General features: G+C 41.7%; 1 long non-coding RNA gene across 1 annotated transcript in view; it reads left to right on the forward strand.

Moving 5' to 3' along the window:
- Positions 1-20,748, forward strand: part of LOC122463523 — a 92,167-nt gene that overhangs the window by 50,411 nt on the left and 21,008 nt on the right. Inside the window, exon 3 of the long non-coding RNA XR_006286965.1 lies at positions 5,105-5,161. This is a non-coding gene — a long non-coding RNA (uncharacterized LOC122463523). The remainder of the gene's footprint in view (positions 1-5,104; positions 5,162-20,748) is intronic.

The following is a 20,748-nucleotide window of genomic DNA, read 5'->3' on the forward strand; positions in this document are numbered from 1 at the left end:
TCTGATTTATGATATTTTGAACACTTGGAGATGGCAATATTGTAATTATTAAAGTGCCAGGAATGTGCTCCATCCTGTACAGGTTATTGAAGTAGACAGAGCTTGCTGTCTAAGGCCCTGGTCTCATTTTCATTGAAGGTAATGGCAAACTCCCCTGGACTAAGAAAGGAGCAGGATTGGGCCCTAAATATTTAACTAAATCAGAAGGGAGTATTGTGTCTCTGGATAATCCATTACTATGCTAATTTAAGCAACGTTTGTAGGGGAACCTACAACTCTAACTCTGTATGATGCATTACAGCAGGAAATGTTTTCCTTATTTTAAAGTGAGTTTGGGAGGAATAGATTTGAAAGAAAATTGCCTTATGTTATCAGCACATTTAACCATTATTGAAATGCTGATCCAGTTTTATTTTCTTAGGGGAGAGTGTAGCTTTAGCTGAAGCATAAAAGCAAACTCTACCAAGTGTAGAAAAAAACTCACCCTGATGTGTCCTATTTGACAAACTGACCTGCGGGTCACAACCTGAGTTTATTGATCTGTGGGGCCTTGTCTGGGTATCGGGCCTGTTTTCTGGACTTTGGTTGCAGCTGCATTCCTGACTTCTGAAAGAGTAGGGGGTGTGGACTTCCACTAGGAGTAACCACTGGGAAGGAAGTAATGTTCATTAAGTGTGTTTCATGCAGAGGCAATGCAGGACCAAGCATGCTCAGTGCAAAAGCTTGTCTTCTTTGCCTGTCAAGCCCTGTGTTTGAACTCATTCCAGAATACTGGATTTACTTTTCACAAGGAAAGAATACCTGACTGGATTGCATTTTTCCTTCTTTCTTCTCTCTTGTAACCAGAAGATTGGAAACAGTATTCTTTTATGATCAGTTCAGTGTCAGTAATACAATGTGCTTGAATGCAAATATGACTATTCCAATGGAGAAAGAAGAGGAAACTTTGCTACCTGTGAAGTGAAGACTTCTTCTTAGGTCAGTAAAGAGGTTGAATAGAAACTATGTTTTCCAAGTATTTGTGGCAGTAGTTTAATGTTGTTTCCTACCCCACCCCACCCCCTCAAATACTTTAATATAAATTATATCAAACTTCTTTTAAAAGTTCATCTTCTAAGCTAAACAGCAGCTTTATTGTTGTTCAATATCTCTGATAAGATAAACCTGTTTTACATGAAATCGCTGCAACAAAAGTTTATTTTTTTGTTGGGCAAACTCCACTTTTGAAAACTTGATACTGTTGACCTTAGCAGGTTTTTTAAAAAAGTGTTTGCTAAGAGCTCTGTTCTTTGCTTCTATGCTGCATGTTTAGAGTTTTTAAAAGGCTAATCTCCCTCCCCCCGCAGCTGAAAATAGGACACATTTTTGAAGCATACACTCCGTCTTATCAAGCAATTCTTGTGGCTGGTTCATATGGTCATTTCCAATCTGAATGTAGATGTTTTACCTATTAATGTAAGGCTCTAGTTCTTTCTGTGAAATTTATTATTTGTTTTGTTGCCAGGAGGTGGAAGGAGATTTTACTTTAAAAAAACAGGTTTAGAATAGTGGATGCTTGCATTCTGAAATAATTTAAGAACTTTACACTTTTTTGTTTAAGAGCTTACTTAAAAGTTTCATCGACTGAGATTTTAAAACACTTTTAACTTTTGTAGAGGGGAAAGAACAATCTTTTTCTTGATATGTTGTACTGTCTAAGGGAGAGTTTTCTAAATATAGGCCAAGTGTTCCAGGAAGAAAATAACTATTAAATGAGAGGTAGACACAAATAATACAGAGTTTAAAAAGGTGTCTTTAGTCTATGGCTATCCTGGACAGATTAGAAACTGTGTTTTCATTTAGTTGCTCGTGTTGATAAATGCTCATTTCAAATGTACTACAAAGAGGAGATTTTTCTTACCAAAACTTAACATTAAATTTAACTGGGGAAAGTATGCACTGCACTGACTCTACAAATTATATGTTGGAAGTGTCTTTTAACTCTTGATATAATCCAGGAAATAAATGAGGACTATGCATATGCAGAAGTAAATTACTTTGTCGTAAACTATTTTTGCTGTTATCCAGTAGTACTTACTGTGGAATTGTTTCTTCCTGGAAAAAAGCATAGCTCAGCAGAAGGAAGGTTATTGATAGATTAGGAATGGCATGTTCTGTTTTGGGGCTAGCAATGCACAGGTTTTACTAGTGAGTTGATTGTAAGTGAAAACTCTGCAACTTCATGTACAATAAGTCAGCAGTTTTATTTTCCAATAGCAGGGGTGGGGTGTAGAGTGGGAATGATGGGGTTATCTGACCTGTTTCTTTTGGATCTTTCAATTGATTTGCATTGGGGTCACCTGCTACCTGCAGAACAGGAAAGAGGCAAGGATATCTGGGGCCAAACAAAAGGAATGTGAAAATGACCAGACCTGAAGCACTCTGATCCTTTCTCTTTTCTCTGTTCTTCACTTTGGCGTCAAGGAAGTGTTTGCCTGGAAGCAGGACAGGAAAACCCATCTAGATCTGCCCCCTCCTGTGGTTTAGCAAGCTACAGAGGATCATGGAGTCAGTGTGGTCTACTGGACTTATGAGACCTGGGTTCTATTGCTGTGTGGCTGAGGCAGGTCATTTCTGCCTCTTTGTGCCTCAGTTTCCCCCTCTGTAAAATGGGGATAGTGACATTTAGACAGTTTTTGTAAAGTTCTTTGAGGCCTTTTGATGAAAGGTGTTTTATACTTGCAGAATAGAGAGAGGTTTACGATGCAAACATTCATAACCAGATTTGGATTTCAAATACCGCTAACTTTGAGGGTCTTAAGCTCCACAGATTTGGCTCAGGTCATTTTAGTGATAGGGACCATTCACAAAATTTTGATGTAGGCACAAACAGCCCCTCCATCCCATCACCGCTCCCCCCTACAACTTGAGGGAGTTCAGATCCAAACATTCATGTTGGACTCACCTCTAGTGCAAGACAGAAACTATCTTTGGATGATTGCAACCCATCTCTCAGTCTAAGATTTAGCAACTGGTAGGGTTATAGACGTTATCAATGGAAAAGAACTATTAGAATATTGAGTCCATTTCCCCCAACAAAGGAAACCCCAACACTAGATGAGCCCCAATCTGTTTAAAGGGATACTGCCCATTTCCCATTCACCACAGTCCCCCAACGGAGGACCAATCAGCTCTTAACCTGGTCCTCCATTTGGCCTCACATCACCTTTGTTTTTATCCCCAAACTTTTCTCTCTCCTGTTTTTCACACTACAGATGTGCTGGTGCTTTTATTCCGCATATGAACTTAAAGCGTCTGTTTAAAAAACGTGGCCATAATTTCTTTAGTACCCAAACCTTTCCAAGCTCTCACCCATATCCGATGCCATTCATAGCCAACAATATATTCAATGTATGTCACTCTACTTGCCGTTCCTCTGCTCTCACACTCATGCAGTGAATCTTGGATTGCTGAACAATTTAAAAGGGGTAAGTGCTATAATGCAGTTCTCTGCTCTAATTCCCATCTGTGATCCTGCTCATTTGCCCTCCTTAAAATTTGGGACAAGTCTTTTGAAACGGCCCCCCAGAACAATCAGACATGATTGTTTGATGGAGGAAGTAGGAGTAGCAGACACACGGGACTTTCCATGCTACCCCAAAGCAGCAAGTTACATTTGCTTCGAGAATGGTCAGCATCCTGGGGTGGAGTGGGACAGGACAGAAACACAATGGCCCAAAGTTTCAGGAGTGAGTAGCAATTGTGGGTGCCCATCCTCAGACACTTTAAAGGGACCTGATTTCAAGAAGGCCACTGCTCAGCGCTTTCTGACAATCCAGAGCCCTTTGAAGGGTCCCAAAAAATTGAGGCATCCAAAATTTCAAGTCACTTTTGAAAACCAGGCCCAACATACCTACATCTCTGGCGAGGTCCCCATGTACCACTGGTGCTTATGGAGCAGATCATGGAAAATGTCGTACTTTCAGACAATTGGAAACATACGGGAATATGGTGGAGGCTCTCAGTATCTCCACGCATCCTGGGGGTAGACGGCATAGCTTTGCTTATTCCGTTTCGAGGCCGATACGGTGTAATCTTGAGCAGCTGTTGCGAACCGGCTCAGGAAACCTTTCTTTGTCAGCTGTGCCTACCCTCTTAAAAGGGCTGGGGCAGAAATGCAGTGCAACATCTCTTATGACATCTAAAGTAGCATTGCCTTGCACAGTCCTTTCTGCAGTATTCAGGCAGGAATGTGAAATCTTGCTCTGTACTTCTGCCCTCGTTGAGAGGGCCCTTCTTAAGGCTCCTGAGCCAAGCCGCGGGAAGCATTTTTGTGTTCATTTGTATTTCCAGCCTCACTTCTGATTTTGATTGAGACTGATTATCCTCATCCTCTTTATTAAACCCATGAGTGTGCCCCTTTCTTCCATCACCCGCCCCCCGCGCCCCATAGGAATGCAATGGTCTCAATGACGGGGAGGTGGGGAAAACGTGGGAATCCGAAGCAGCAGCATCAGGAGCATCCTTAGAAGGTTACACTGACCTATTCTGCCGCCCATTTACTACAGAGCCTAGCGTTTCCTGTGAAGGCTGCATCTCAAGTTGGAACATGTACGAGCAAAGCTTTTCTCCGAATACTGCTATGCTTATGTTATTGGCTTCCCCCACTGTAGCACATTTGTATAATTCGATTGGTAGACCAGCTTCACTGAAAGAGGAAAGCATTTATATCCCAAGTCCCTCAGTTAGTGAAATGAATTCCCCGAGCCAGCGGCATCAGCACCGCAGGACTAGCCAGAGCTTTAAGTGCTGCTGCAGATCAGAATAAAGTTGAGCAATCTCAGTTCATCGTGGACTAGCAGGAGCAAGGGGCATTATGGAGCCTTGTCAGAGGGAGCCTGTCCACGTTAGGAGACAGAAGGGGACAATATGGGACTAATCTCCCAGGGACATCTTTGTCTAAGCTGAAGACACTGATTTTCTTCCTGATGTTAGAGAGAGGCTGAAAGTATAGTCACATCACTGCTGTTGGGACATAGGATAGGGCGGTGACCATCACCAAAATACAAACGTTCAGTGCTTTATTTGTGTTGCTGTAAGAAAAAAAATCTGTTTGTTTTTACAGGTCGCAGTGGCGATAAAGGCAATTACATTTACAGTGTTGTCCGCAGATGTCATAAATGTAAGTACCCAGTTCAGAGTTACATTGTATTTCAATATGGGGAGAAGTTTAGATTCTACTTACCAAAGAACAATACACCTAAGCAGGAGATGTGCCCAACTCCCATGGACTTTCAATGGGAGTTAGGTGTGTGACCAATTTTTGGAGCTTTTGAAAATCCCACTAGGTTCCTATCTGCATCTTTAGGTGCCTAAAGACTTTTGTAAAACTGGCCCTCAGTCTCATTGACTTTCCAAAGATCTTAGACTTTTAAGTGCTTAAGTCATTTTTGAAGATGGGACTTAAGCTTCCCTAAGCCACATAGGTGATTTTCATGATTTTGCCCATCTGCTTTAAAATAACAAATTGAATGTAACACCGGTTTTGGCTGCTGTTAATGGCTTCTATGTTCAAAAAGAAGTTTGACAGAATAGTCAATAGCACAGCAGTATAAACTAGGTACTGAAAACTAGAGCTCCAAAATTCAGGTTCCGATCTGTATTGCCAGAACCTGCAAAGTTCAGGAGTGTTTGGGATCCAGGATTATAGTTTGGCCCATTATAGCGGAGAAAAATAGTTGTGACATTTATTTCTGCCTCCACTTTGGATATCTGAACCCCCACAAAGTTCAGGGCTCTGGGGCTTTGGTTTAGCCATTGTAGAGGTAGGAACCCACTGCAAAATTTGGGACTAAATTCAATGCTGATGTTGTCCCTCTGCATCTAAAAGTTTGCAGGTATCTGAATCTGGGACTTTGATCTGGGCCATAACCCTAGCAGAAAATGAGTGGTGAAATATCCTGCATTGACCCGTAAAGACTCTGAAAGAACAGGTGTCTTTGCTGAACTCCTTCTCTCGTGCTCTCAGGGTTCAGGTGGTTGAATAAATGAGTATTGCGTTCACCAGGCAGCAGGGTTTAGGGTTGTTCTCAAGTCCTTTGTTTGTGTGTATGTGAAGCCATCAATGCATCATTCCTTCTGCTTCAGCTGTTTGCGACTCCCATCTTCTCTATTGATTTTGCGCAGAACGTAGTGCCCTGGAAGGTGTGACCTGTACCTCTGGTTAATTTATTTCTGTCATGCTTGTAGGATTTGGGGAGGGTGGCGGTGGGGAAGGGGACAATTAATTCAAGATGTGGAATATAAATCCAAGCTCTGAAACCCTCACAGACTTCCCAGTATCTCAAAGTGCCCCCTACCATCCCCAAATTCCTTAGTTTGTATTCTGTAGGGTTTGGGATAAAAAGGGAAATCAAATTCATAGAACTAATAAGGCAGATCACTCTGGGATGAACTCTTCTTGGTGACGTATGTCTGGGCTTAATATTTATTCAAAGTTTGCTAGATTTCAAAACCATTTTTTAAACTGTCTAGTTTATGGGCTTGAACCAAAAGCCCGGATCTGAACTCCCTAAAGCTTGCTTTAATCTGAGCATCGCTACTTGAACTCATCGGTATTTATTTCATGGAGCGTGGAGGAGTTGGATTTTATTTGGTGCTGAAAATTCACTTTGGCCTAGAGTGGTGGTGGTTGAAAGATATGCAGTTGTTTTTATTTTAATATTGTAATTAGGATTGTTCATGCCATGGGCACAAATGTTAATCTTCTCTGTCCTGGCTTTCTTTTGTTTATAATCAATGAAATGACATTTGCGTTAGATATGTGAGTAAAAGCCAATGCTCCAAGTTTATAAATATTTATGGGCAGATTCTGTCCCCCTTGCTTACGCTGACTAGTGACTTTCTCTCTGAGTAGTCCCTTTGAAATAATGGCCGTTGCTCTCAGATGTAGTGCTGAATACCGCGACTTAGTCCCAGTGAGTTCCCTCAACTTTGCAAAAGAGCAGTGAACTTTTTGGCTCTGATTGAAATCATGTGACATTCATGGCAGTGTGTCATGATTTCAGCAGGCAACTGCGTGGAACTCAGCAATTTAGAGTAAGTTTTGCTTGGAGATTCTGAGTTGACTCGAACCCAGAATGCCAATAGAGGCCCCGTGAGTTTAAGAGTCAAAGTCAAAGAGTGAGCTCCATGTGAAGCAAAAGTGCTGCCTATCCGACAGCTTTAGGGACCAGTCCTGAGAACATTTGCTACCAGGCTTGGACCTTACTGCTATGAGTTATTCCTGTGGTGCCACCAATGGAGTTAAGTTTTCGATTAGATACAAAGTGATCCAGAGTTCAGGGTTGTTTGGATCCAGGGGTTTGTTTGGGTCCACCACAATGCAAAGTTCTAAGCTGGCCCATGATTGCTGAAAGCTCAGTGAACCTTTCAGCAAACCTGGCGTGGGGATTAGGTTTGTAATACAAGACAAAACCAGGTGACCGTCACTTGGCTTGGGGTTCCAATGAACCCATTTCACACGGTCACATATATTTTGTTGCAAACATCTCTCACGATAAACTATCCTGTGCATTTCTAAAGAGCCTTTTGCTGTAAGACTGACACCTGAGTGGGAAGCATGAATTTTGGGGAGAATTTTGAAGGCAAAGATGGACATTTGATGCAAGGTAAGATGGCTGTTCCTGGCATATGGGGACAAAAACAGACTCTTAGAGTAGCACAGGTCTCACTGTAGTTCTCTGCCTGCCTTGTGGCAAACATGACATACAGATACAAACTCTGTCAACACACGTAAGTTATGAGTCATATCACTAAGTGGCTAGGACCATGCATCCAAGTGGATGGGCTCCCAGTATCTCAGTATTTGTGTTCTAGGTTCCTCCTCCCCCCCACCTGGTCACTGTTTAGGACCTAATTAAAGTTGGTCTTCTCACAGTATTGCCATCATCCAGGAACAGAGGGAGGGAGGGAGGGAGGGAGAGAGCGTGACCCTGAAAAGAAAAGGTCTTTTGGTTCATCAGTGACTCCTTGGGTCACTACAAAGCCCATGAGAAACATAAACGCACATACTTTAAATGAAAAATACTAAAACCCATGCGTGTCACTTTGTACAGCGTCTTGGGGCCGGATTCTTCTCTCCCTTGCATCAGTTCTGGATTGGTTTAATTCTCTCTTGACTGGAATTACTCCTTGTTTACAACAGTATAACTGAGAGCAAATTCAAATTCACATTTTTCACTTAAAACAGTTGGAGAAGAGCTGCCCAAGGTTTTTCTCTCCATCAAAATATCAGTGCAAACTTTTACTGAAATTTTAAAAAATATAAAACATTGTGGGGGCAGGGGGAATAGGAGGAACTTCAGGGAAATTTTATTTTAAAAACAATTCCCAATTTTATTCCCTGTCTCAAAATCTGAAATTTCATTGAGAAAACATCAGAATTCAGAAAATTTTGGCCAGTTTTAATTGTTATTATTTTTCAGCACCCCAGAGTGTGTTAAGCCATTTGCCGAAACAAACTAATGGCTTCACTAAGGGCTTAATCCAATGTTCACTGAAGTCAAGGGAAAGAGTCCCAGTGACTTCAATGGGAGCTAGAACAGGCCATAAATTAGGACTGTTCTCTTTAAACAGTTATATCTGAAAGACTTGGTCTTGACAGTCCATACAGGGCAGTAAAGGCCCCTATACATGAGAGATTACTATTAATGTATTTAGTTGGGTTGCAGTTACACCCAGTACAGACACCAACTGGGGATCGGGATTCCATTGTGCTAAACACAGAACAAAAAGGCGGTGACTTCCCAAGGAGCATACACAACTTCCATTTGTTGTTGCCTCAGTCTAAGCCATATGATAATACTGTCTAGCTCTTTTATAGCACTTCTCATTAGTAGTTCTCAAAGCACTTTATAAAGGGAAATAAGTAGATGGGGAAACTGAGATACAGAGCAGGGACATGACTTGCCCAGAGTCACTCAGCAGGCTAGTGGCAGGGCTGGGAACTGTCTCCTGAATACATTGTGGTTCTTGCTTCTCTAGGGTATACATATGTGGTGCATCCAATTATTACTGTGATGGGTGTCATACTAACATGTATAATTATTAAATATTCTCATTTGCAGCATTTACTCAGCTCTTTTTTGTTTTTGGTGTGTGCGCTTTATATGCGTCTTGGTAATTCTTACGTACCGTTCTCTTTGCAAACCCAGGCTTAGGCCAAACGTTGTGAAATGCATCTGGTTTTACTGTACAGCGTGTACTGTAATAGAATACGATCATTCCCCATTGCGAACAAGTTGTGCTGCTTCTGGGGATGAGCTTCTTAGCAGCCTCAATAAGGCTTTTCACTGCTACAACAGCTGTGATTCTTGATTTTAGTCGCCATTCGTGTCAACAATGGTAGTGTACACAGTGCAGCAATCTCACATTTGGTTGTGCTCTCTCCCTTTCCTCACCACAGGCATAACACAATGCTTGTAATGAACATAGATGCCTTGGATTACAGCAGCCTGAATCACAGATTATATAAAAGAGGTTGGGGGCGGGGGGCTGGAGCCTGATGGTGATTATGTTTACATGCCCCAGCGTAGATTGAGGTCTCAGTGTGCTGGGTGCTGTACATAGATACATAAGAGAAAGTCCCTGCCCTGAAAACCTCAAACCCTAAATAGACAAGAAAGTCAAAGGACGGAAGAGAAGAAATATTATTGTTCCCATTTTGCAGAGGGGGAACAGCGGCACAGAGATTAAGTGAGTTGCCCATGTCATATAGGAAGTCTGTGTCAGAGTCAAGAATCTCCTGAGTTCTAGTCCAGTGCATTGTCCACAAGATCAGCCTTTCTCTCAACCTACCCTGATCCAGCCTAAGTTCAGGCTCTGCTGCGTAGGAGCTTGCTAAACCATTTTATTGAACTCTCATGAATTCTGTATATATAATTGTCCATCTTCTTTCTGAGCGAATAGTGACTAGACCACAGTGAACCCTGCCAAGGTATTGTGGGTCACTGTGCTGCAGGAGTTCTCCTCTTTTGAATGGGACATAAAACCAAGGTCCTGTTAAAAATCTTAGCTGTTAACTACAGTGTCTGAGTCGAATTCCAGTTTGGCTATTTACTGTCTGCCTGCCTAAATTCCACCTGTGTTTTCAGCTGAAAATGGCATTTTCCGCTTCCTATCCTAAATTGATATTCATGTATCAAGTTGTAGTCTTGATGTAGCCTCATTTCAGTAATGGGGGAAGTGATTCCTAAAAAGTATGCCTTCACTAATCAAGCCCTAGGAGTCTTAGAAATGCCACATATAGGTAATGCGTGTAAAGCGTGTTGAGACCTTCTGGGATGAAAGGCACTATAATAATGCAAATGATTATCATTTAATATTTTATAAACCTGAAACTTCAGCTGATTTTCTAGTGTAGATTATTTCCCTATATTAAATGTCGCTAAGAATCTAAGTCTATGAGATAGATGCTTTGCAAAATTATTTATTTTACATGAGAAAGTGTGTCATATGTTTCACAGATGTACAAATCCCATATGTCTGTTTTGTAAGGCTGGTTATGAAATGCATTAATTTATGACTCGGAGCCAGGGGGGAATTGGGCTGCCCACAGAATAGAGTGGATCTCACTATTTATTTGTGTTTGGTTTCAGCCAATATGTTAAAGATAATTTGCTAGATCCTCTACTAGGGTAAATAAGTGGAGCTCCATTGATGTCAGTGACTTATACCAGTTCAGGATCGCCCAATAATCTAGCCAATCAAACATTAGACATTAGGATTTTTTTGAAATAATATATTTTTTTAATCAAAGATTGTACACGGTTTACAGCTTCTTTTGAATGTCAGAATTGTAGATGTTTTTGACGATACAGCCCCTTCAACATATTGTATTATTTCAGTTTGGATAAATTATATTAAATCATTGCAGCTTGTTCTACAGATATGCATGTAAGTAACTTTACTCACATGAGTAATTCAATGGGGCTACTTCTTATTATGTCAGAGAAATGCCTGTATCTGGACCCCATCAAGATTCCTGTTATGGTAGGTGTTGTGCATACGCAGGGTAAAACCTTCGCTGCCCTGAAGAGCTCACCATCGGAATGGACAAGACAGACAAAGGGAATGTTATCCCCAGGTTTAGAGATGGGAAACTGAGGCACAGAAGCATTAAATGACTTGTCCAAGGTCCCACAGTGCCAACTTTGCTGATTGTATCATGGGTCTTGCAATATTTGGGGTTTTTCTTGAAGTCCCAACTCTTGGAGTTCCAAATGTGATAACTTTAGCATTCGTTCACAAACAAATTCTAACCTTTGTGGTTGTGCAGAAAATCTTTGAAAATGTGAATCCAGAAGGCTCAAACTCCCACCCCACCCCCTCAAAAGTAAGAACTCAGATTTATTATGTTTAAAATATCATTATTTTTAAGCTAATCTCTTGATTGCTAGGGGCCTGACTCATGGGTTGGCAAGGCTGAAAGGCCATATGGTAAGATTATGGCAGAGCTGGGAATTAAACGCTGATCTTCAGAGTAGCCAGCAGAGTGCCTCAACCCCATGACCGTCCTTCCTCACTGCTTACATGAATAAAGTTGCTCCCATATGTAAGTTGTCTGTAGGGCCAGGTCCAGGGTTTAGAATTGGGTTACATCACAGGGAGAAGTTGCGGGGCTACTGCCAAAGATTCCACAAAGTCCACTAGGGACTTTCATAGATTCATAGATAGTAAGGTCAGAAGGGACCATTATGATCATCTAGTCTGACCTCCTGCACAACGCAGGCCACAGAATCTCACCCACCCACTCCTGCGAAAAACCTCACCTATGTCTGAGCTATTGAAGTCCTCAAATCGTGGTTTAAAGACTTCAAGGAGCCGAGAATCCTCCAGCAAGTGACCCGTGCCCCATGCTACAGATTATTGATTTTTACATGGATGGTGCCCACCTACTACAGGGATGAGCAACAAAATAAAATCTTAAAATAGAGGTTGGAGCTCGGGACTAGGAAACACTCAGGACACCTGGGTTTTATGTCCAGCAGTGCCACTGACTTGCTCTGCTTCCTTGAGGGGCAAGTCATTTAACAGCTGTGTGTGTGTCTCATTTTCCTCCTTTGTCAAATGAGAACGACACTTGGTTGGCCTGTCGGCAGTATCTTTATACTGATGCTTTTACATGCTTGGTTGAAGCGGGAGAACTAACGTGTACAAGGCAAAAGGAAAAAAGTAGCTGAGCCTGTCTGGGCTTGTCAGACTTATACCGTGTCAGCGAACTCAGTGAGACAAGAAAGCGGAGAGCAACAGATCAAAAGAATGCGTTAAAATGAAAGGTAAACCGACAAAGTTAAATTTACAAAGCAGCAAGTGGGGAGTCGCACAAAGAGACCCTGCTCGCAAGCAGCCTGCTCCAACAGCCCTGTTCTTCCAGCATGTGCGGGAATGTTCCCCATAATTATGCATACCGTGCTGAGCTGATCAGTGAATCCTCTCCAGCCCAGGGGAATTCCTGCAGGTAGCACTTTGTCCTGTGGTTCCAATCAGATCTCGCAAGCTAAGCAAGGTGGCATTGGCTCAACAGGTGGATAAGGGGTCCTCCAGGTGATGGATGGCTTTTTATTGGTAATTCAGAAAGTAGCACTGTTCTCTGTGAGTCGATTTGGATCTGGAGCCCCAAACTGATGCTTGGTGGAGTATAGGTATTGCAAGAACTACATTGCAGCTCAGGTTATTACAGTCTGCTTACTTAGACACCCCCTTCAATTTCAGTTGGCCATAGGACTATTCTTTCCTTCCGGCACCAGGCTGTTGTGCAGCGTTGCTGAGTGATGGTCAACAGCTGCTGTGTGTTGCAGTGATGGTTGCGTTTCTCTGTATATTCCTTAGCTTCTTCACAGAGATGTTGAGAGGGTTAATTACTGCGTAAGTGGGGGAGATCCTGCTGAGAATGGTGCCAAAGCAGTGCGAAGTAGTAGTATGTAGAAAAAGCATATAGACGACTCTGTTAGAACAAAGGTTCAGTTTTAGAGGGATATACCTGTTAATTCCCTAGAATGGTGACTGCATGCCACGCTGTACCATTACTCTCATTTTACAGATGGGGAAAACTGAGGTACAAAGGGGTGACTTGTCTTCAGTCATGTAGTCAGTGACAGTTGGGAATGGAAGCCAGGCACCCTGACTCCCCATTCCCTTTGCATCTGCAGAAGTGGGTTTTTTACCCACGAAAGCTTATACCCAAATAAATCTGTTAGCTTTTAAGGTGCCACCAGACTCCATGTTGTTTTCGTCCCCTTTTCTAACTATTAGACCTGCTGCCTCCTTAATCGGAGATGGTATAGTCCACTTCAGGGCTACTAAGTCCCTGCTACGCGACTAATATAGTTTTAATGTGTAACGTAGATCCCTATTTATATAGTCACATAGCCTCTTTTCTTTTTTTTCTCTTTTTTCTTTTCTAACCACTTATATAAAACGTGTTGATGTTTCCATGACTCAGTGACAAATGGCTCCAAGCTTGCAAGTGTTCTGGCAATTTTAGCTGGATAGCTATAACACTTATTTCAGGAGATTCACTGTCGTGTGCTAGCACGCAAGATGGGTTATTAATAATAATAATAATAATAGCAGTTAATGCTTCTGACAGTTTTAGGCACCTTTTGACTTTTTTATTCAGGCCAGGAACTGTCTATTACTTGGTGTTTGTGCAGTGTCTAGCATAATGGGGCCCCTTTCTTGGGTGGTCCCTAGGCACGACCATAATAAATATGATTAATAATAATAATAGATAATCAGGTGTGGGCTCCTCAGGCTTTTATTTGGTGGGGGAGGGAGCAGAAAAAATTACTTTCACTTATTCACCTCTTGTCCTAGCTTTCTACAGCTAAGCACCCACAGGTTTTTATTTCCACTGTGCCACGGGCTTGGGGCATTCGTAGCCTGATTCACCACGGGCTGGGACATTGTGTCCTCATCTGCAGCTGTGCAAATTGGGTATAAAATGCACTGGATCATAACGGGATCTTTTGCCCAGGTGTAAGTGATGACACTGGAATGGAGACTCAGGCCCTATAGATTCACTACAGTCTAAAGTGTATGCCTTGTTAATCTTCTGCTACAGTATATCTGAGTATATTCCCTTGGAAAAGATCAGGGTATGGTTATCCTTGCTTTTCTGCCTGTTCCTTGCACAGATACATTAGTGTGGTATGTCCTCTACATTGTTTGTGCTTGGAATTAACTCACCAGAAGTTTTGAGTTATGAACGGTCAATATTGTTATGATTTCTGCAGGAAATGGCCCACCTTGATTATCATACACATTGTGAAGACAGTGGTCATTTTGGATGGGCTATTACCAGCAAGAGAGTGAGTTTGTCTGTGGGGGGGTGGAGGGTGAGAAAACCTGGATTTGTGCTGGAAATGGCCCAACTTGATGATCACTTTAGATAAGCTATTACCAGCAGGAGAGTGGGGTGGGAGGAGGTATTGTTTCATGGTGTCTGTGTATATAATGTCTTCTGCAATTTCCACAGTATGCATCCGATGAAGTGAGCTGTAGCTCACGAAAGCTCATGCTCAAATAAATTGGTTAGTCTCTAAGGTGCCACAAGTCCTCCTTTTCTTTTTGTGAATACAGACTAACACGGCTGTTACTCTGAAACCTATTATTATGATTGTTACTTGTATTTATTTGTGTTGCGATTGCACCTAGGAGCCCTAGTCATGGGCAAGGACCCCATTGTGATAACACAGAACAAAAAGAGGGTCTCTGCCTCAAAGAGTTTACAATCTGTGGTTTACATTGCTACAAAACCTTTTGTCCAAGGATCTCAGCTATCCAATATCACATCAGTGGAGCAGGTACATAGCCTCATTTTACAGATAAGGCAGGAGGCGTTGAAGGATTTGCTCATGTCAACAGCAAAGCTGATATTAGAAACCAGGAGTCTGGACTCTCAGTTCTTTTTCTAGCTATTATAAATAGCAGCTTTAGAACAGGAAACTTCGGAAGAAGATTATTACTAACGATTATCATAACAAATGGCTACAGGATGATAAAGATGATGTGGCACTTAACACAAAATAGGCTGTTAAAGGGCAGCTAGTAACTCAGGTTTCAGAAATAAGTGCAAACATTATACATATTGGAGAAGATAATAATTTGGCTTGTAACTCAGTAGTTACTAAGTCCTTAGTACCTACCGCACAAAGGAAAATTGGAGTTAAAATGTGAAACACTCCCTGCATCTTTTCTGTGATTATATCCATTAAAATATCTGTAATTGGTTGAATGTTAGTGATGCCATAAAACAGATGAAATCTTGAGCGATTACTGTCTTTTGTTCATTTTCAAGGTTCTCTGATTGTACTGTGTGTGTTGCTCCTCCATTTCGGTTTGTATGTTATGCCATCACCACTTGAACAGTCTAGTTAGAGTTTGGCTTAAAAGACCTCTCTCTCCCGTGTAAACCAATTAACAGCTACTTTCCATTTTACCAGTGGTGCCTAAACTGTAGGGAAGACTGGCCTCTAGCCAATTCATTAAAGACTCCAGGGTAATAGTTTGCTGTCTAATGAACAGTCTGGCTTTAAGCTTCTCTGTTCAACTATGATGGTGCTTCTGAAGTTGACGGGTATTTATAAGGCAATGAGGAAAGGTCATTTGTTGGACATTAGCTTCATCGACTGGTCCAAAGAACCTTCTGTTCATTCACCTCTATGCTCCTAAGGCAGAATAGGCAAAAGCAACTGTCAAGAGGAAAAATTAAGTTTATTCTCTCATATTTGCTTAAAAATTTGCAATCAATCAGTGCTGGATGTACATTTTCCTTTGTTACCTGCAAGTCTTGGTCTGCCCAGTATTAAATATATAATATATTTGTTATGCATTACAGTAAAATGAAATTGGGGGCCTTATTGTTCCAGGCTTTTTAAACATATATAGGAAGAGACACTCCCTGCCCAAAGAGCTTACAGTGTAGATAGACAAGACAAAGGTGTGAGAAAGGTTTAGTACCCCCATTTTACCGAGGGGAATTGAGGCACAGAGAGATTTAGTGACTTGCCCAAAGTCACACACTGGGTCTGTGGCAGTTAGTAATTGAACCCGGATCTCCTGAGTCCCAATCCAGTGCCTTAAACACAAGACCATCTTAATTCTTTGTCATTGGTTCTTTTGTAAGTATAACAAGAGATGTAATTTGTACAAAATGCATTATTTGATAACAGTACCTCTTCACTTATTTGCTATGGTCTATTGTACTAACAGAAAAGACAGAATATGCTCCCTTTTTTTGGTTGTTTGCATTTCACACATTAATATATTCAGCCTCACGGGTGTGTTGTGCAAGTATTTATTCTTGCTGTTTTTAAATGGGGAAATTGAGGCAGCGAGTGGGTGCATTGACCAATGTCACCTGGGACACTAATGATAGATCCTGAATTGGAACCCATGACCTGACCTAAATCCCAGTTAGCTGCCAGACTGTCTTTCCTCCCAGCTGGAATAACATTTTTATTACCCGATTTATTCCTTACTTTATCCTTGTGCCCCTTTAACAGCGAGTGCAAGATTGCCCATTTTTCCTGGCATTGGAACACAATGAGGTCAAAAGTCTTGTCATGAAGGAGGGCTACAGTACAGAAATTGGTACTGCCAATGCCCCAGACCATATTTTCAAATTTTTAAATAAATTGTGACATTTACTTTTCCTTTAGTTTTAAATTACTTTGTACTGAAGCCACTGTCGGGAATTGCAGGTCAGATGGTGCGTGCCCACTCTCCTGATGCCCGAGGAAAATAAACTGAAGCCAAGAGGGACTTTCACTTATCTTAGGCCATGTTATTAGGGGATGACTCGCGTCTTCCAGCACTAAGCAGAGATGGGTTCAAGTCACTTAATTCTGGATCTGAATCTGCATTGTAAATTTATTTTTGCAGCTTAAAATAAAAAAAAATACAATTATTGAAAACAAATTTCCACTGAAAATTTCCTACCTGCTGGTGTCTTTGTGAGCCTATAGGAGGAGGGGAAGACAGGATTGTTCTTTGTTTGTACAGCGCCTAGCAGAATGGGAGATGGGGTTCTGGGTCTGTGATTAAGGTTGCTAGGTGCTACAATAATACAAATAGTGGATAATAATAATTAGTAGTGACCCCCATGGTGGGGATACAGTATTCCCTATGCCTAGAACAGGAGCATTTATACAAACACAGTCACCCTTGATAACTGTGTTCCCATGCCTGTTGGTTTGGTAGATGTCAGATCCTGAGTTATTCTCTTATATCTCCCTTTAGAAACTCATATTGCATGAGGAACAATCTTACCACCTAAGGTTGCCTGTATTGGTTCAGTTGGGTGCCTTCCTCCTTGTCCTGGTCCCACAGGCTCCTGGTTGTGTCTGGGCACAGAGAGGAGAATCAGGTACTTGACTGTTACTCCTATTTTCTTTTCACCCTGTATTCCCCTCCTCTGCCCACAAGGAGTGTAAGCTCACCCCAACCCTCACTGCTAGAGAGTGACTAGTGCAGGAATATAACTTTGCCCAGTGCAACAGAGACACTCAAAGTTTGGAGGAGTTCACTGCTACTCTGTCTCTCCACGTTGTTTGTGTCTGCAGATTGGAGGATGCTGCTTCCTGAGGGTAGGAGTATTGGGACAGTGTCTGACTTCTCCAGCTCCCAGAGAACGAGCAGAGACGGGAGCGATGTGCCAGAGTGGGCCATAAAATGGACATAAATATTTCCCACTGTAGAAAAGAAGAGACTGCACCTGAGACAAAGAGCTTTCAGACTGGTGACGCTAAGTGTCTGAATTGCTGGAAGCTGGGTTGAGCACTTTGTTAGGAGAGGACTGAAGACAAGTGTGCACCCCTGCTATGACTTAGCTGACTGATATTTAAAATGTATGCCTTTTAAGCAGAGAAGCACATAGAAGCCCCTCTTAAAAATGAAGGACCAAAACCAAATCTGTGCATATTCTCTAACAGGTGGCTGGTCAAAACAAATCTGTCAAGTGCAAGAAGTGGCTTCTGGAGGATCAACCATTTCCTGTCTTTCTTTCCTGGTCTCTCTGTCACTCAGTTTATCTGAAAGCTTTAAAAGCCAAGGAGGAAATGGAACCATTTAGAGGTTTCAAAGCCCAGGAGTTATGGGATGAAACTGAGCAAAAGAAAAATTAAAATGAATAATAATACTAGATCTTTTACATAGTGCTTTTTATCAGTAGATCTCAAGGCACTTTACAAAAGAGGTCAGCATCATAATACCCATTTTACAGATGGAGAAACTGAGGCATAAAGCAGGAAAGTGACTTTGCCAAGGTGACCAAGAAAATCTGGGGCAGACTCAGGAATTGAGCACAGATCTTCTGAATTTTAGACCAGTGCCCTAGTCGCTGGGCCACACGGCCTCCTCTATAGCAGGAAATGTTTCTTAAAGAGGGAGATCCATTAGACTGTGGAATTGTCTCCCATAAGAATGTGGTGAAAAACTTATCATGTGAGTCACTGAAAAGCATACTTGAGGATCTCTTGTAAGGAAACTGAGCCCTGCTCTAAAGCCCATTGAAGTCCATGGGATTCTTTCCATTGATTTCCATGGGCTTTGGGTCGGGAATGGACGCGAGAACCCCTGGTGGGCTGTTGTCCGCCTCTCACTCCTGCAATTCTGTGATAAGCATTACATTTAATTTAGGGCATATTTAGTTGTTATAGTTCCATATGCAAAACACCCAAACGACTTTTATTTTAGATTAAGGAAAAGGGCAACAACTCAAAGTACACAAGTGCAGTCTTCACGAATGGGGGAGCACAGCCTGAATGTCTCCTGCTGTACAGCTGCATAGAAAATAGCTGCTGAACTCTACCGCCTGGGAGAATTCTTGGAAACTTAAAGACGCATTTCCCAGAAAACAAAAGGCTGCAGCCTCAGCACTGTGTACACCAAGGTGGCCCTGTGGACTTAGCACAGCTCCACGCTTCTCAGTGTTTCTGTTGCATTGGACAGCCACCACCAGAAATTGAACAATTCGTAAAAATGGGACCATCCATCTATCAGATCTTGTCCTGCCGTTGGTGGTCAGCATTTTGCCTTTAGGCTGTTACAGTTTACCAGAACTTGTTCCATATTGCCATTTGATCCTGGGAGAAAGGGAAAAATCTGGTCAGTAAGGTTCTCATTAACCAAAAAAGCTGCAACATGCTGGAGTCATTACTACTTTGTTGATTGAGTTAACCATGCAAGGCAGACTGCAATTGATCATCGGCATTCTCACTAAATATGCCACGGTTAAGGGAAGTTTGATATAAAACAGTTTGGATGATATTAAGAACCCTGCATTTAGCCAAGATCATCAGTTTCAAAACTGCCATTTGGCTTTAAACTAAAAATAAAGATTGTATTCATGCTAGAGGTGGGACCAAAGTGCAAAGCTGAATGTTAGATCTGAGCTCTCGTTTTGGCTCACTGTGGAAATACGGTGCTGAAATCTGAATCCAAGTCTAAACATTTTTAACATTTGGAGGTCTTTGGATGCAAGGTGTTGCCTGCTTTATTTAAAGATAATAAGCAAAAGTAAATACAAACCACCAGGTTCAGTTTAATGTTGTTATTTGTAACATAGACAAGATTCAGAGTAGCAGCCGTGTTAGTCTGTATTCGCCAAAAGAAAAGGAGGACTTGTGGCACCTTAGACACTCACAAATTTATTTGAGCATAAGTTTTCGTGAGCTACAGCTCACTTCATCGATGAAGTGATGCATCCAATGAAGTGAGCTGTAGCTCATGAAAGCTTATGCTCAAATAAATTTGTTAGTCTCTAAGGTGCCACAAGTACTCCTTTTCTCTATAGACAAGATGTTTACCAAAGTTACATATATGGTATAATTTCTGGCTCAGAAAACGGGTGAACAGGAGTTGCTGAATGGTTGTACCTTGGAAATACATCATGATCACTTTAAACATTGTCTTTAACTTTTGAAATGCTGAAGATCACATCTTGAGGGAATTTGTTAAAGCCTTTGAAGTATTTTTATGTTATACCCCTATGGCAGAAGACGGTACAGATCAAGAAAGCACTGAGTAGATTTATTCACAGAAAATACTTTCAAATTATTCAGATCTATGGGGCATACATTCTTCATTTGTAGCCCGGTGTGTCTCAGAAACCTTCCCAAGAAATGGAGTTACAGAATTTTAAAATGAGCTTCTGTGTGCCATACTTTTGCCTTTTCAGATGTAATGCAGTATATACTGTGTGGTAAATTGGAGGGCATTCAGAGAAAAGCAACAAAAATAAGGGGCGGTAGGAACTCACACAGAAAAATTAAAAGTACTGCAAATTTATGGCTTCGTGATGCATTGACTACTGCAAGTCAATGGACTTTTCCTGAGCAAAGAATTCAAACTTCCTGGCCTTGTCTACACCTAGGGATTTTTATTTAAAGTAGACTTTTAGGCCGAGATCTTCGACTGGTGTAACTTGCCATAGCACCATTGAAGCCAGTGAAGAAGTTGACAGGTTACATCAGGTGAGGATGTGGCCCTTAGCCTTTTTTTAACTGGTAGGAGCAGAAATGGCAGCTCTAGTTTAGATAGGGAACCTGTGTCTTTAGCCTCGAGATGTCTAGACCTTCTCTGAGCAAGGTTGGAATACATGATGGTTAAAATCCAGAAGGCTACCTGGCATTTTGTCTACACTATTATTTCCACTATTGCTAATCCTGTGGACCTACAACAATGGTAGCAAGTAGAGCCATTTGA

This window comes from Chelonia mydas, chromosome 22, assembly GCF_015237465.2.
Source record: "Chelonia mydas isolate rCheMyd1 chromosome 22, rCheMyd1.pri.v2, whole genome shotgun sequence".
Lineage (NCBI taxonomy): Eukaryota > Metazoa > Chordata > Testudines > Cheloniidae > Chelonia > Chelonia mydas.